Source organism: Primulina eburnea, chromosome 11, assembly GCF_022965805.1.
Source record: "Primulina eburnea isolate SZY01 chromosome 11, ASM2296580v1, whole genome shotgun sequence".
Classification (NCBI taxonomy): Eukaryota; Viridiplantae; Streptophyta; class Magnoliopsida; order Lamiales; family Gesneriaceae; genus Primulina; species Primulina eburnea.
In genome coordinates this window covers 13,138,572-13,150,882 of record NC_133111.1, presented here as the reverse complement: position 1 = coordinate 13,150,882, position 12,311 = coordinate 13,138,572, and the positions used below count along the sequence as shown (strand labels likewise).

At 37.1% G+C, this 12,311-nt stretch overlaps 1 long non-coding RNA gene across 1 annotated transcript in view; it reads left to right on the top strand.

The window, feature by feature from the left end:
* Nucleotides 1-849: 849 nt before the first annotated feature.
* The window catches only part of LOC140805926 (uncharacterized), a 42,382-nt gene continuing 30,920 nt past the window's right edge, over nt 850-12,311 (top strand). The window contains exon 1 of the long non-coding RNA XR_012112396.1: nt 850-1,171. This is a non-coding gene — a long non-coding RNA (uncharacterized lncRNA). The remainder of the gene's footprint in view (nt 1,172-12,311) is intronic.

The following is a 12,311-nucleotide window of genomic DNA, read 5'->3' as shown; positions in this document are numbered from 1 at the left end:
CTTTTTGGGATTTCTTGACATTTTGCTTACTTACTTTCTTCTTATAATACTATTATTGGGCTTAGGATAATCAATAATGAAGTGACCAATCTTCCAACAATTGAAACAAGTCATGTCGCTAGATGGTGATCTCTTCTTGAAGTTCATGTTAGGATTTTGATAGGTTCTATGACTTTTCTTCATGAATCTTGAGAATTTGTTGACGGACAGTGGAGTAGTATCATTGTTGATTTTTTCAGTAGTATTCTTTGGTACTGGGTCAGCAATGGTCACGGCAAGGCCATGGTTGGATAATTTGAGGTAGATTCTTTTCCTATTTTGTTCTTCAATTCAAACTCATATGTCTTGGATAAAAAAAAGAATTCCACTTTATTTAGATCATTTGATTATCTCATAGCACTACAAAAAAAATAACTTTTCGCAGCGCACATTAAAAGCAAGCCGTTAATATTATTATTAACAACATGAATGTTTATGTACGCTGTTAATAGTATAATTTTTTTAAAAAATCGCGTCTATACATTAACAGTGCACATCAAAAGCAAGCTGTTAATAGTATTATTAACAACGTGCTTTTATGCGCGTTGTTAATAGTTTTATTTTTTTTTAATAAAAATCGTGTCTATACATTAACAGCGCAAATTAAAAGAACGCCGTTATTAGTATTATTGACATCGTGCTTTTTATGTGCGCTGTTAATAGTATAAATTTTATAAAAATAAAACGTGTCTATACATTAGCAGCGCACAGTTAAAAGCACTCTATCAATAATATTATTAACGGCGTGTTTTCAATTCACGCCGTCGAAGAAAAATGCGCGCATATTACTTTTCTATGCACACTCAATTTTCATTTCCGCAAGCCCCATTTCTTTTCTTTCTTTCTGTGCTCCGATTTCTTCTTTGCCGAAATCCTTTTCACCGCCGCTACATTTCAGCCATCTTCGCTGCCACGTGCACCTAACTGGCGCCGCCGGTGTCTGTTATTGTTGAGGCGGTTAGTAAAACTAAAATTGAAAAGCCCCAAATCGATTCTTCTTCGATTTCATGCCAGCGCCATCGTTCACCACCAAAATTGATTATCAAATTTAAAACGCAAAAATCCATGAACGGGCAATCCGGCTCTCTTTTCGCCGGTACGGTTGACTTACTCCCGTTGCCCTCTTATCTAGGTGATATCTCTGCTCTGTATGCGATCACTTAATTTAGATAATTTTATGAAAATAATATTGTTCTCGTGAGTGAAATTGAATAATCACTAGCATTTTGACATTTGAAGCTTCTTCTTTTCTTTTTCTTTTTTTCCGGATTCGAATTGAATCTTTCCGGTTATGTTAATTGAAGACTTAATTTGGGCTTTGATATTCTGGATTTATTTTGTTACAGCGTCTTTTCTATGGATTTAAGCCTGTGAAACCACACATTTTAATTTTGCGAACTCTTGAGAGTAGTGTTGCATTTGCGAACTCTTGAGAATGCACGTAGAATGAGTAAATGTTGCGTTTGCAAACTCTATTCCTTCAATTTTCGCTCTGTTATTGATTGGAATTCTGTACAAATATTGAGAAAGAATTATTATGAAATCTGTTCTCGACTCTCATGTTTGTAGATTTTTAGTGGCAATGCAGGTTTTGGTTTAAATATGTGTAAATTTGCCAATCCTGTCTAATACGAACGTCTGGCATACCTCTTGTGGCTCGCGAAACTGCGCAAGTCTCCATTCAACAAACTTCTGCTTTGCTGTGTTGCAGCACTTCAATTAGACGCCCACATGTCCACATTTACAAACTGTAGAACCCATGAACAAGTTTGATGGATGTTTGTCTTGTGCTTAAAAATTTCTTTTTCATGCTTTGGGTGTATTCAAATGTTCCTACTTTCTATTTGCACCAACTGTTTGGATATCACAAAGCCGAAACAATAATGAAAATGATGGTATGTGAAATAAATATTTTATTCTTTTAGTATTTTATTAAATTGATAATATCAATTTAAAATTTTGCCTTTCTAGATTAAAAGATTTTATTTGATTTATTTCTAGATTATAATATTTTGCTTGATTTATTTCTAGATGATAAGATCTTGATTGATTTATCTATAGATATTATAGGATTTGTTTTTAATATTATTTTTATCTCCAAGATATTTTATCCTTGTTTGAAAGTGTTTTATAACTAATGAAAATATTGTTTCAATATTTTCTAGGACTCTTTTTCTAGGTCAAGCAAGAGATATAAATAAGTGAGCTTCACAACTGTACAAGTGTGGTGTATTGAGAGAAAAGATTTTCGTACTTTCATAGACTTTTCAGAGAGTTAGACAAGAGAGCTTTTCATAGAGAGGAAATCACAAGAAGTCCAACATATATTTGCTCTACAATTTTTATGTAATCAGTGATCACTTTTGTAGGAGCTTTTCGTGTGAGCCTTTTGGTGTGACTATTTCGTGAGGCTGGCAGAGGAGCGCATACATAGAAGAAAAATACAAGAGCCGAGCCTATTTTGATGAGACGTTTTGGTGTGATCGGGAGATCACCTTATAGCACAGGAGTGCTGCTGGATTTTTCTAAACACAGAGTTCAGAGTATTAAAGATTCAGTGTGAAAACTTTTAGTGTTTGAGTCACAGACTTTCCGTGTTGCCGATTGGTGTTTCCAACACTCGAAGAACAACACTGACGTAGAGTGTTGGACGAAGAGTGGTTTCGTTTGATTTTAAGCAACACACTTTTTGTTTCATGCATCTAGTATTTACTTTGAGTGTTTGATGCATGTTAATTCCTTGGAGTGTCAAGGAATTTATTTTTGTTATTTTCACTATTATTATTTTTTTGTAAACGATTTACATATTTTTCTAATGAAATTTTTGCCATGAGGCATCACACAAGTATTCGTACTTGTGCATGATTTAAAACTGGTGTTTATTTATTAAGTTTATATTTGTGTGTTAATAATTAATTTTCTCTGCATGTTGTGTGCTCGTGTTGACAACACCAGAGCACAACACTAACTTTTGATACACACAATATATTTATTTCCATGTACGTTTATGAACAAAAATTCCTTACAAGTGGTATCAGAGCCAACGCTTGATACATTAAGTGATTGATTCTGGTTTATTGTTGTTTATTTTACAAGAAATTTAACAGAATCCCAATGGACTTACTATCCACGAACACTGCTGTTTTGAAGGAAAAGTGCTGGCTGCAAGTCAACCCGCACGGTGTTGCCTCTGGTGTTGCAACACCGGGCCGCAACACCACTTCAAAATCCTTGTGTCTCAATGCTAAATCTCACAATGACTCAGGTAAGCATGATATCCAGGATATTGATTATGATGAACTCACCTTTGAAAGTGTGCAGGCTATGTATGAAGAGCTATGCGAAGATTGGAACAAAAGAAATAAAATAAATTTGATCCTCACTAAGGAGAATACTGATTTGAAAGAATGTATGTCTCGACTTGAAGTTGTGCTTAGCAAGAAAGATCTTGAATTGTGCAAAGTCAAGGATGAGCTTGAGAAGTCCTCAAAAACTCTCGCAAAATTCAACTCAAATTCAACAAAACTTGACTCAATGCTGACAATAGGAAAGGAGAACAGAATTGGTCTTGGATATGTCGAAAGCATACATGAGATTGGAGAATCTTCCAACTCCGGATCAAAATCAATGGTGTTTGTAAAGGTAATTGAAGACAATTCTCTCTCTTTAACTGGTAAACTCTCCTATGAAGACTCTACCAATCTCAAAGCTAGCCTCAGAACAAAGGCCGAAACAAAATATAGCTTCTTCCCCTCATTTGGAAAGTTGACCCGCTAGTGAAGATGTTACAAACCAAGAAGCCCGTGTCAACTTCTAAACCAAAGCAAAGAAAGCGACATTTTATTTTCTACTACTGTCACAAGCCTGAGCACATCAAACCCTTCTGCTACAAACTCAGAGATGACTACCTGAATAGTAAATCAAATCGGGTGTTGCACAACACCAAGCGCAACGCCGCAGTCAAAAAAAACTTCCACAACGAAAATATGGGTACCCAAAACTGTTATTCGATGCAATGTCATATTTACTTCTTTAAAAACAAACATTTCAGGTGCATGGTACTTTGACAGTGAGTGCTACGCCACATGACCAGATCTAAAGAACACCTCACGAATTATGTTGAAGTAAAAAGTGGGCGTGTAACATATGGTGGTGATGGTGCCAAAGGAAGAATTGTAGGCCAAAGAACCCTGAATGTTGATGGGCTTCCTGAACTTCATAATGTTCTACACGTTGAAGGACTTAACTCAAACTTAATAAGCATAAGTCAACTTTGTGATGATGATTTACATGTTAAATTCAATAAAAATAATTGTGAAGTTTTTAATGATGTCAATGTTTGTGTAATGTCAGGTACTCTTTCTGCTGAAAATTGCTATCAATTGAGAGAAGGTGATGGTTGCCGAAGTGCCAAGGTGAGTGATTTATACATATGGCATCAAAAACTAGGACATGTGAGCTTCAAGACTTTGAAGAATCTGTGTAAGTATGATGCTGTGAGAGGTATGCCACATTTAAGCTCAGGTAACTCATATATATGTGGACCGTGTCAGAAAGGTAAAAAAACCCGTGTTGCAACACTTTGGGACAACACAGTGCCTTGAACTCTTGCATATGGATCTAATGGGTCCGATGGAAGTTGAGAGCTTGGATGTTAAGAAATATTCGTTTTTTTGTGTTGATGATTTTTCGCATTTTACTTGGGTAAGTTTTCTTAGAGAAAAATTTGATGCATTTGATACTTTTAAGAATTGCATGCTAGGATAACAAATCTGTATGATATGAGGGTGGTTAAAATAAGAACCGATCATGGTGAGGAGTTCGAACATTCTCATTTTATTTCTTTGTGCCATAAAAAAGGTATCACTCATGAATATTCATCTCCGAAGACCCCTCAAAAATTCGGCATAGCTGAAAGGAAAAATCGAACCCTCCAAGAAATGGCTCGGGTCATGCTTAGTTCTAAGAATGTGTCAAAATGTTTTTGGGCCGAAGCTTTAAATACGGCATGTCACATTTACAACCGTGTTTATTTAAGGAATGGTTCTACAATTTCCTCATATCATATTATCTTGGGAAGAAAACCAAATCTTAAATATTTTCATATTTTTTGATGTGAAGGTGATGGTTGCCGAAGTGCCAAGGTGAGTGATTTATACATATGGCATCAAAAACTAGGACATGTGAGCTTCAAGACTTTGAAGAATCTTTGTAAGTATGATGCTGTGAGAGGTATGCCACATTTAAGCACAAGTAACTCATATGTATGTGGACCGTGTCAGAAAGGTAAACAAACCCGTGTTGCAACACTTTGGGACAACACAGTGCCTTGAACTCTTGCATATGGATCTAATGGGTCCGATGGAAGTTGAGAGCTTGGATGGTAAGATATATTCGTTTGTTTGTGTTGATGATTTTTCGCATTTTACTTGGGTAAGTTTTCTTAGAGAAAAATCTGATGCATTTGATACTTTTAAGAAATTGCATGCTAGGATAACAAATCTGTATGATATGAGGGTGGTTAAAATAAGAACCGATCATGGTGAGGAGATTCTCATTTTATTTCTTTGTGGTATCACTCATGAATATTCATCTCCGAAGACCCATCAAAAATTCGGCATAGCTGAAAGGAAAAATCGAACCCTCCAAGAAATGGCTCGGTCATGCTTAGTTCTAAGAATGTGTCAAAATGTTTTTGGGCTGAAGCTTTTAAATACGGCATGTCACATTTACAACCGTGTTTATTTAAAGAATGGTTCTACAATGACCTCATATGATATTATCATGGGAAGAAAACCAAATCTTAAATATTTTCAGATTTTTGGATGTGTAGGTTATGTGTTGAATGATAGAGATCATCTAGCTAAATTTTATTCAAAAAGTGTTAAATGTATTTTTCTTGGATACTTTACTAATGGTCGTGCTTATCGTGTATTTAATCTGAGAACTAGGACTACAATGGAAGCAATTAACGTTGTGTTTGATGATCTTGCAGATCTGACAGTTAAAACACCGTAGGATGATGTAGAAGAATTGCTGGATATAAGTGAGGCACTGACCAGAAACAGTGTTGAGTCTGGTGTTGAGACCAGTGAAGCAACACCAAGCACAACACCGCCTCTGAACCAAACAGAAACTGTGGATAATGATAACGATGATAATGATGATGTGGTGATCAATTGTGAAAGAGAAATTCCCAGCAAGATTCAGAAGAAACATCCATCATCAGAAATTATTGGTAAATTACATGATGGTGTGCAAACAAGAAACAAAGAAAAGGTGGACTACCGCAAAATGATTGGTTTAATCTGCATGAGATCCACGTTTTCCTAGGTAAGTCACTCGTGTTTTGTGTCTCAAATTGAACCCAAGAATAATAATGATGGTACATTGTGTCAACTCAAGCGTTATAGACATTTCTAAGAATCATGTTCAACACTCTCGAACAAAACACATAGACATAAGACATTACTTTATTCGAGATTTGGTTGAAAAAGGCATAATTCGACTTGAATTTGTTAGGACTGAGAATCAACTGGTTGATATATTCACGAAACTTTTGGAATTTGAGAGATTTGCCAATCTTCAGAAATCTTTTAGCATGTGCGTACTTTAAAACATATGTTCAGTGTTGTCAGTGGTGTTGCCAACACCAAAGCCAACATCTGTTTTGTGCATGTCTATTATTAGGATGTTAGGCATAGTGCATATTCATAATCATCCTATTTATTTGTGCAATGACTGAACAGTGAAGGCAATTTCTGAAAGGTACCTTCTGAGTGATTTATACTTCCAATCAAATGTTGAGGAATAAAGTATGCTCAATCCAAGGCACCGAATAGTAGAGGATATTCATGGAATCATGATTCTGTCTAATGTGAAAAAGTGACTTGGAAAATGCGAGCATAAGGAGAAAAACAGAAACGAGGAAAATAAAAAATTTTAGAAGGAAAATGAAAAAGCTATCTAGAGGAGTCCATTGAAGACCGTTCTTCTAGTGTGAGAGCTTCACCTTCTAAGTAAAATAGTAATGGAAAAAGCTACCTAGGAGAGTCTTTTGAAGACCGTTCTTCTAGTGTGGGAGCTACCATTTCTGAATCAAAAGAAAATTTTATGGAAGTTTGAATAAAACTTAGTAGTGTTGCCAGGAGGTGTTGCCAACACCAAGTTCAGACACTGCACAATTTATACACTACCTGACATTTCGATAATTCATCATATTGGAGGCATATTTAGGACAAGCATATTGATGTTTGTTTCGTGAATCCATCATGTACAGTGACGTATCAGTATCTGACCTATGACAGTTGATAAAAACCTTGATTACCTAAATTTTGAATTTATGTGACTACTTGTGTCAGTGGGTTATAATCTACATGGGTTTCACTGGATATTCTTTTGAAATCGTCGTAACACGAGTTTGAATCAATTTTACTGTTTGCTTTTGGGATTAAACCATAATTAGTTTTTTGGGTAAATTTCGAAAATATTACATTTACCGTGTGGATTGTTCAGAACTGAAGGAGTGAATCAATGTCATTTTTTTTCCGTTGGAGCAAGAGTATATATGTTTTGTTACCGTTGAATCCATGATAATTACTCTTGCTTATTTTCACTTACTCTCGCATCTTTCCATACTCTCGTGATTTCTTTGTGGTTTTTTTCTGTGCTTAACTCCTGATATATCTTTATAATTTTCTCTCAGGTTCTACATTTGGCTGAAGATACTGCTGATGTTGAGTCTGATGTTGTCAGCACCGTTGACAACATTGATTCTTTGATTATGATGTGAGTCATTCTGTCTCCACCAAGTTCTACACTGAAACTGCCCTTTTTTCTTCCTTGATCTTTGGGATACTGGAGTTATAGGGGTTTCTCAAAGAAGATGATGAGATCTTTTTTTTATGTGAGCAACAACCCTTTCAAGGCTACGCCTTATTTCAAGGGTAACAAGAAACTGGTCCTACCTTGGTCAGTTACTGGTCTTGCCAATGGTGTTGGCAACATGGCGTCCTCGTCCACTTCCACTCCCGATGTATTTGTCATGCTCTATATTTCTCACTTATAGGCACAAATTGACTTCGATCTACAGCAGATTCAAAAGGCCAAAGAACTCATTGCTTACTACGTGACTGAGTATAGTCCGCTTTTGGAAATTGGCTTACATTCTGACCAAAAAGAGGGAGTAAGAGGACCAAAAATGCTTGGAGTTACTGAGACTTTTGGTTGCTCTTATAGGAGGACCAAAACTGCCTGGAGCTGCTGAGACTTTGGGTTGCTCTTATATCTGTTTGCGTGATTATTGAATTTTTCTTTCGTATGTCTTCTTATGTTTTCAGGTGTTCTAATGATGATGTTGACAACACTATCAACAACACCAGTGCTCTTACATGTTTAATTCAGGCAGGAGACGAACCTTGACTCAGGGGGAGATACACTCTAAGGCACGGGGAGCTTAATGACAGCGATGCTTACCAAGATTATCATTTTCGGATGTTTTGTCTAGGAAGACGAAAACTGGGGAGATTGAAAGGAATTATTCCTTTATTATTTTATTTATCAACTTAAGATTTTGCCTTTCTAGATTAAAAGATTTTATTTGATTTATTTCTATATTATAATATTTTGCTTGATTTATGTCTAGATGATAAGATCTTGATTGATTTATCTATAGATACTATAGGATTTGTTTTTAATATGATTTTTATCTCCAAGATATTTTATCCTTGTTTGAAAGTGTTTTATAACTAATAAAAATATTGTTTCCATATTTTCTAGGACTCTTTTTCTAGGTCAAGCAAGAGATATAAATATGTGAGCTTCACAACCGTACAAGTGTGGTGTAGAGAGAGAAAAGATTTTCGTACTTTCAGAGACATTTCAGAGAGTTGGTGGAGAGGGCTTTTAGATAGAGAGTTGGACAAGAGAGCTTTTCATAGAGAGAAAATGTAATGACCCGAATCTTTGTTTTGAATGAATTATTAATTAAGAGATAATTAATGAGTTTTTAATTAAGTTTTAAGGAATTGATAAATCGGGATCAAGTTGTTGGTATCCACCGAATTTAAAAAAGGATAAACCGATATACTTCGTATTACATTATCTCGAGAAATCCAACTAGACCAATGAGATTCTGACACGTGGCACATAAGATTGATTCGGATTTTCTGAAATAGTCCGGATGTAGCCTATAAATGGAAGCCGATTCTTTTGTTTCCTTCACCGCATTCTTCAGAGAGAGTTCTAGTTGTACCTTAAGTTTTCTAGCCAGTTTCTAAGGCACTTTGGTGTCAGGAACTTTCGGAGCTAGTGTCGACTCGAGGAGGGTCGGTGAACTGAGATCGAGACATCATCAGCGGGCTGACGATGGACACAGGTATAATCCTAAATCCTTAGATAGTGATTTAAGGATCATTAGAGAGATCTTTGTAGCATGTTTGATCTGGTTTGTTAGTGTTTCATTATGTTGGTATTGTCTAGGTTCAGAGCTTTCTGTCAGATTGTTTAAGTGAGGTATGTGATGTACTGACTGAGATATCCAAGCGTAGTATACACACTTATATGCTGCATATTTATCTGTTGCATGATACATGTTTTACTGTTTTGGCATATGATGCATGACATATCATGTTGAGCCTGATATCTTTTGAGATACACCTCGTTTGTTGGGGCCGCTCAACCCTATTCTGTATTGTGGACGATGGGGCATCGAGAGCTACAATGTCCGACGGGACCCACGGCTCTGATGACCAGGACATTGCAGGTCCACGTTTTGATGATGAGTGTGGGAGCCAAAACATGCCTAGGGCAGATAAGAGACTACACACTCAGGCGCCTCTAGACTGAGCATGAGTGTGACACCTAGACCCGTTACAATAAAAATACAGCGGAATTTAAAATTTTCTTGAAGGTAGGATGGATTACAATTTCATAACATAAAATCATTTACAAAATATTTGCAACCAAAATAAATACATGATCATTCAAATGACATAACAAAAATACAAAATATCATTCCTATGATCATGTCCAAAAATGCCATCCTTCCAACTTGGTATGCATATGACTTCGGGCCACTGTCACTGTCCTGGTCCGTCACTCTTAGCTGCATCACATGAAAATAACTGAAATGAGTATAAAACTCAGCAAGTGGAACTCTTACATAACAATGAACATAGCATACTCTGTAAAACATAGCTTTGAAATCATTAAATACCATCAACTCTGAAACATGAATATCATAGCAATAGCATAACAATGAGATGGTATTTCTCTTTACTCTGGTTGGATTGATATCAATAGTAACTCTGTCTGTGGTGCTCGTATCCCATCGATATAAATCGACAACTCTGAGGGATATAAGCCTATGGTCGTTGATCAACTAATTGCATGCAATCTCTGACTATATATCTATCAATCCAATAAAACATTTGAAACTCTCTCTTGGCATTTATTCAATCACTTTGAAGTCTATACTCTTTGTATTCCCTTTTCAATAATATGAGACATAAAAATGTCCCCAATATACATAGCAATGGAATCAATACATAATCAATAATCAATTGAAGGGAATAACACAATAAAAGCTTTGAACACAATACATATATAATCATGTGAGCACAAGGGATGAAATTCCACTTACAAACCACAATAACACCTTGAATCTAACTCTTGGTACACCACCTACAACAATAATCCATAAATAACACTAACATCAACTCAATATCCAAGAATCCACGTCAAATAATCCATCAAACCAACATAAACAACAAACCCAAATCATCTCTCTTCCAAAACCATGAAATAATCACACCAAAAGCTTACCTTAGCTTCCTAGCACCAAGGAGAACTTCTATCTCTACTCGAAACTCCAACTAAAAGCTTGGATCGAAGATAGGAAATAAAAGAAATGGAGGGAAACCCTTGGTTCTAGAGAGAAAATCGAGATTGGAGAGGAAAGAATGAGGAAGAGTAAAGCTAACCACTCCAATAAAGTACAAAAAATCTCGCCCATACCTCAATAATGCATGACCGCGGGTGCGCTGCCAACAAGCACCGCGGGTGCGCTAAGCTCTCGGCAATCCAAACAGTTCCCTGAAAAATACGACCGCGGGTGCGGTACAAGCATCACCGCGGGTGCGGTGTACTCACGGCCAAACCACCAAAATCCAATAATTAAGACCGCGGGTGCGGTCCTCTCCAAGAGCGCGGGTGCACTCTGGTCACGGCCAAGAAACAAAACAATGCAACCAAAAATCGATCCGAAATGCTGAAACGAACAACCAACAACAACTACACCTCAAGACAATAATAACCAACAATACTATGGCCCATAAACACAACTCTAAACATCTAATCAAATAACTTAAATAAACATACAAAACTTAAACCGTACCGTACGTCGGGCTCGGCTATTACAATCTCCCCTCCTTAAGGGAATTTCGTCCTCGAAATTGACGTCACTGCACGAACAACTCAGGATACTTCTCTCTCATCTCATCCTCTGATTCCCACGTAGCCTCTTCGATCAAATGATTCCTCCAAAGGACTTTAACGATGCCGATCTCTTTGTTCCTCAAAACTCTGACTTTGCGATCCAAAATTTGGACCGGAATCTCTTGGTAAGTCAAATTCGGCGTCAAGTCCAATGGCTCGTGGCGAAGAACATGGGAAGGATTCGCAATATACTTCCTGAGCATCGATACGTGAAAAACATTGTGGACTCTGTCAAGATCTGGCGGTAGGGCTAACCTGTAGGCTCGATCACCAACTCTGTCCAAAATCTCAAAGGGGCCAATGAATCTCGTACTCAACTTGCCCTTCTTGCCAAACCGCATCACACCCTTGAAAGGTGCTATCTTCAGGAACACGTGATCGCCAACCTCAAACTGCAAAGGTCTACGACGAACATCTGCATAGCTCTTCTGTCTCGACTGAGCAGTCTTCATCCTCTCACGGATAACAGCAACAACATCGGCTGTCTGTTGGACCAACTCTGGTCCCAACATCTTCCTCTCACCAACCTCATCCCAATACAAGGGAGATCTACACTTCCTGCCATAAAGTGCTTCGTACGGTGCCATCCCAATCGTCGCTTGGTAACTGTTGTTGTACGTGAACTCAACAAGAGGCAATTTAGAATCCCAGCTACCAGAATAATCGATAGTACAAGCTCTGAGCATATCCTCTAGAATCTGAATGACTCTCTCTGATTGACCGTCGCTCTGAGGGTGATATGCCGTACTGAAAGCTAACCGCGAACCCATAGCTCT